Source organism: Neolamprologus brichardi, chromosome 3, assembly GCF_056152115.1.
Source record: "Neolamprologus brichardi isolate AB-2024 chromosome 3, ASM5615211v1, whole genome shotgun sequence".
Lineage (NCBI taxonomy): Eukaryota > Metazoa > Chordata > Actinopteri > Cichliformes > Cichlidae > Neolamprologus > Neolamprologus brichardi.
The window spans coordinates 20,736,053-20,742,064 of NC_142106.1; the positions used below are offsets into that span (position 1 = coordinate 20,736,053).

Below are 6,012 nucleotides of genomic sequence, written 5' to 3' on the forward strand. Positions count from 1 at the left end.
GGCGACAGCAGCTATCAATCATTTTACTTCTCAAGCTTTTTATTGATTCTTTTGTTGATTCATTTGATAAGAAATACTTGTGCATTGTGTATGAGCAATAATAAATATTTAAAAAAGAAAATCACAGACTCATAAAATGCACTGCTCATTGAATTAAATGTCAAAAATTGCAGTGTTTAATAGTTTAATGAGATGGTTTGTCTTTCTGTGCCATAATAAAATTATATGTTTTAAAGAAAACATTTTTGAAAAAGAAATAAGACGGCATACAGAGAACCTAAACTAAGGCATAAAATAAAATAGCCTTCACTCTTTGGAAGCTTTTGTTACATTAGTAGGAGGGGCAAAAAGAGTTATGATGGTGAACCTGTTAATAATTCATTTTAATGGATATTGCTGTCATATAGGGCGGCTTTTGGACACAACAACAAAAAAACCTTTTCTTTCCATCTGAGGTCGCAGTCACTGTAACAGCAGCTTTTTGTGTTTCTCTGCGTTTGTGGACAGACTCTGGCTCCACGCTGAACTATGACAGCATCATATTCACTGCTGCTGTTGTGTTGTTGGAAATCTGGGGCTGCTTGAGCCGAATGTTGCAATGCAACAGAGCCGAGGATTAAACGAAGAATCGTTTTTAATCATTGTTTAAGGATCGTTATTACTGTCTATAAAATCCCCACAGTCTCTGTAATATTCTTAGCCTTTGAACCGTCAAAGGCTTTAAAAGAAAGAGGGACCCGAGGGAATGTTAGATAAGTGAATACAACGAAACACATACTTTAAAAAGTGTATTTTTTGGCCGCTTCCCTTGGACTGTCCACCATTATTTGATAAACATCCCACGCCACGAGGGGGCGCTTGGCATCAGGTAGAACAGGAGGCCTACCAGCCTTAACGGTCTCGCCGTGAACTTCATTTATGATCCACTGGAGATAAAGCAACATACCATTAAAAAAATCTCCAGCTGTTTTTGCATCACGTGATGGCACAATAGCAAACCCGGAACATTATGGATCCCCTCTGGGCGCTCTCTCTGCTGTTTGCTGATGATAAGTTGGAGGTGATTGAGTGCTGAGCTAGCGTTAGCATGTGGGAGGGCATGTAAACAATGGTAAATTGCAAGGTAGATAGTAATGCCTGCACTGAATGGACATGGCCTCTAAGTCTGGTGATCAGTGACTGTCTATAGTTCTAATGTTATAGCACCAGTCCTGAAGTACATAGGGACAGAGCTCACAACCCCTTTCCTTACCAGAGTCTTTGTTAGGGTTTTGTTACGGTTTCCCTCAGTGCTATCGGGGATGTCAAAATCAGAATCAGAATATTTTAAGAATCCCTAAAAGCCAGGATTCAGTTACAATCAGTAGACAAAACTCCCCAACAAAGCGGTTGAATTAAATCTCTGATTGTAGCTCCTCTATTTTGTTTGCGAGGGATTTGCCATTTGTGAAAAAGATGGATGGAAACAGGGGTTTGTTTTGTTGTTTTTGCAGCTCAACGCGATAGCAAGCTCTGCAGCGCCGCTTTTGTTTCCTCTGCCTGAGCAGCCTGAGTTGCTTGCTGTTACCAACAATAACCCACAGCCTTACAATCTCAGGTGGGATGCTGTCAGTCCAATCTGACATGAAGTCCGGGTTCATGCTGAGGCTGATGTCTATTAGTTCCTGATGACTGAAAGTGATAAGGGCGTTGCAGGAAGATGCAACCCAAAAGCATATTAGGAAAGGGTCAGGGTCATGTTTCAAACCAAAATTAACAACTACAACAATACTTGTAGAGTTTTTAAATTCAAGGAATAATATGATTATAACGTATGTAAAACAATGTTTCATATGCGGATGAAAAAAGAGGGGTTTTGAGCTGTGCCAAGGAGTCCAGCTGATGAAGGTGAAGGGGTTATAAGTTCTAAAGACAAGGTGTAGCACGACTAATGGCTCTGGCACTAATGATTCTAAGTCTAAAATGAGGAAGCGGTGAGCAGAGTAATTGAAGCAGCTGAGCTGTTGAAGCAGTTGAGCACAGAAAGGACTGTAAGTATGAAGAAGGACTGAAAGATATGGGGGTGCCAAGTCATTGAGTGCTTTCACAAAGAAGAGCAGAATCTTATATTGGATATTGTCAGGGTTATATTGTTGATTGTCATTTATGCTTAGAAATATTTAACCATATATGCTTAGAGGTGTATAATCGATTGTGTAGTGATAGGATGTGTGATCCTTAGTTGTCTGCAAAGACTTTGTGTGCATTCCAGAGTGTTCTGGCATGCACACTCACATCTTAGGGTCATGGGAAGAGATCGTATCTTTTCTTGCTGATATATGGTATAGCAAACACATCTATATCTGTTTTAGTTTAAGTGCCTTTTGTTTAGATGAACTGCTGGACTTCCAGACCAGCAGGTTTAGGGAAGTCGTTTATGGGGTCACATTCTGACCCCATAAACGATATATATATATATATATATAGATACAGATTTGTATCACAGACTAGTGAACGTCACACAAGACAGCCGTGAGTCTCCCCAAAACTTCCTCATTGATAAGATGAATGAAGCAGCTAGTGTTGAATCAGAAAGGCAATTGAAGCAAAATAAAACTACAGGCAGCAAATCTGTAAAAGTAAATAAACTCCAGACGGAAAGGCAAACCAGTCAATTGGGTCTGGGTGTTGCCGAAACTAGGTTGGGGACTCAAGAGCTGAAGTAGTGAAACCCAAGAGCCGCAGAACACCTGTTGTAGCTGCTTCCCGAGTCAGAGCTGCATGAAACAGTCAGGCTGCTGAGAGAGGAGATGGCTGAATTAAGGAGGAGCATCACCACCCCTCAAGGCCCTACTCGCCCACGAAGAACCAGTGGGAGGAGGGGATGTAAGGCATGCCAGGAGCAGGGAACAGATGATCGGTGTGAACACTGCTTCAAGTGTGGCCAGCCAGAACACCTCTCCAGGGGCTGGAGAGGATGAAGTGGGGCAGCAGAAAGATCAGAGGGCACTCAAGCGGCAATCCAAACCATTGCCCCTCCCAAATCATTAATTCCCATCCACAAAGAAGCAGATGACAAGTTGCATGAACTGCTTTGGAATCAAATAAGACAGCTGGAGGCAGAATTAGAGCAAAGTGGCAAGGCTAAAGAAACTGTGGGTGCCACGTATGCCAGTCATCTCTCACTACACTGTCAGGCTAAGCTGAGAGCCCTGGTCGGGAAGAAGTGTATGGTGGATTGTTTCTTTGAAGGGGTAGAAACACAAGCATTGTGGGATACAGGGTCACAGGTGACTATCATTAATGAGAACTGGAGGAAGTCCTGCTTTCCACATATCCAACTGAGAAGCACAAGTGAATTCCTAGTTGAGGATGAGGCTCTAGTGAGTCAAGCAGCGAACCAGCGAACACCCATACCCTTTGCAGTTTGGGTTGAGCTCAAATTTAGGCTGGGGTCAACTAGAAAGCCACAAAAATGATGAAGAGGGTGTGGTGAAAGTTGGGAGACAAAAAAGCAGGGAGGTTAAGTGTAGTGTGAGGACAGGTCCCCTCCCCCTGAAACAGGAGGTTCTTTTTCAACCAGAGGACATTTCAAAACTACCAGAGGGGGTTAACCTGAATGAAACTGTCATTGGCCTGCAGAGGGGAACCCTGTCCAGGGTGGTTATTCTGGTCACGAATGGCAGCAGCCATGACATCCCCCTCCTCCCTCATGTAGTGTTGGGACGACTACAGCAAGTGAAGTCATTTACCCAGTAGACGTAAGACCAGTAAGTGCTGAAAACAAGGGCAAGTTGACGTGTGCTAGTGAAAACACAGGGAGCACCCCAGCGCCCCAGAACAGCACAAAGGGGAGTATAAGGAGGTGGGCAGTTGCAGCCAAGATTTATGGGACCCACCTGTGTCAGTTGATTACCTAACCCCAGATCAGCAAGAGCAGGTAAAAAAGGTCCTATGTGAAGAGTGTGTTGCATTTTCAAAAGATAATAGCGATGTGGGATGCATCCCCTCCCTGAAGTTAAAGATCCGATTGTACTCTGAACTTACTACACATTTTGGTGTGTAAATGCAAAAACAGACAAGACTCATTATCCCACTTTAAGGCACAGGGAAGAAAACTTCTTGTCCACCAGTAAAACCCCAATGTACAGGCAGCAAGCTGAGGAGATACTAGGATATCCACTGCCTCTAACCAAGGGCAACTCTAGGATGAAACAGAGTCCATTGCCTCTCCAGCAGACTGGTTCTAGTTCTAGTCCAGTCCAATTACATGGAGAGGTTTTCTCAACCTCACATTCTACCTCAGGTTACTTCCCTATCAGAGGGGTGACATTACATTTCCAAATAGGTGTTGCTTCCTAAATTCAGAAACTTACAATCAGGATTTGTTTTCCTGTTTTCTGTAACTGAACTGTTTCAAAGCAGTACTGAACATGCAAACACAATTCAATTTGTCCATAACTCTGTCAATAAAGATATGAATGCTGCCAAACAACCGAATGTATGACTAAGACTGATAACCACTCCCTTCTCTCAACACACATTCACCATTGGCACTTTCAGTTCAGGCAATAGTCTAATCACTACAGTTCAAAGTACAAACATTGCAGCTGTTACAGAAAGGAGAAATGGCGCACGGAGGAAATGAGCTGAATTCAGAGACATTCTCTTGTTCCATCTGTTTGGATCTACTGAAGGATCCGGTGGCTATTCCCTGTGGACACAGCTACTGCATGAACTGTATTAAAAGTTTCTGGGATGAGGAGGACAGTAAGGGAATCCACAGCTGCCCTCAGTGCAGGAAGACTTTCATACCGAGGCCTGTCCTGGAGAAAAAGCACCATGTTAGCAGCTTTAGTGGAGCAGCTGAAGAAGACTGGACTCCAAGCTGCTCCAGCTGATCACTGCTATGCTGGACCTGAAGATGTGGCCTGTGATGTCTGCACTGGGAGGAAGCTGAAAGCCATCAAGTCCTGTTTATCTTGTCCAGCCTCTTACTGTAAGAAACACCTCCAACCTCACTATGATGCAGCTCCATTAAAGAAACACAAGCTGGTGGCCCCCTCCAAGAAGCTCCAGGAGAACATCTGCTCTCGTCATGATGAGGTGATGAAGATTTTCTGTCGTACTGATCACCAAAGTATCTGTTATCTCTGCACAGTGGATGAACATAAAGGCCATGAAACAGACCCAGCTGCAGCAGAAAGGACTGAGAAGCAGAAGGAGCTCGAGGTGAGACGACTAAACATCCAGCAGAGAATCCAGGAGCGAGAGAAAGATGTGAAGCTGCTTCAACAGGAGGTGGAGGCCATCAATGGCTCTGCTGATCAGCTGATGCATGTTGAGCTGGAGCAGCTCTTAAGCAAAGAGGACCACAACCAGTTTCTACACAACTACCCCTCACCAAGAGAGGAATGGACAAACATCTCACTGACAGTCACTGAAGAGGATGTTTTACTGTCACCACCAGAACCAAAGACCAGAGCTGAATTCTTAAAATATTCACGTGAAATCACACTGGATCCAAACACAGCAAACAGATATCTGTTATTATCTGAGGAGAACAGAAAAGTAACAGTAATGAAAGTGCAACAGCCTTATTCTGGTCATCCAGACAGATTTACTTTTTATCGGCAGGTCCTGAGTAGAGAGAGTCTGACTGGACGTTGTTACTGGGAGGTGGAGTGGAGAGGGAGAGGAATTCGTGTAGCCGCTGCATATAAGAAGATCAAAAGAGCAGGGAGGTTTTATGAATGTGGTTTTGGGTGGAATGACAAATCTTGGGCATTACGTTGTGACACAAACAGTTATAAATTTTGGCACAACAAAGTCCAAACTGACCTCTCAGGTCCTCGGTCTTCCAGAGTAGGAGTGTACCTGGATCACAGAGCAGGTATTCTGTCTTTCTACAGCGTCTCTGAAACCATGACTCTCCTCCACAGAGTCCAGACCACATTCACTCAGCCGCTCTATGCTGGAATTCGCCTTTATTCCTTTGATGGAGACACTGCAGAGTTGATTAAAGTCAAATAG

At 43.8% G+C, this 6,012-nt stretch overlaps 1 pseudogene; it reads left to right on the forward strand.

Annotated features, from left to right (window-relative positions):
• The first annotated feature begins 4,607 nt into the window (after window positions 1-4,607).
• Window positions 4,608-6,012, forward strand: LOC148103830 (tripartite motif-containing protein 16-like; annotated as a pseudogene).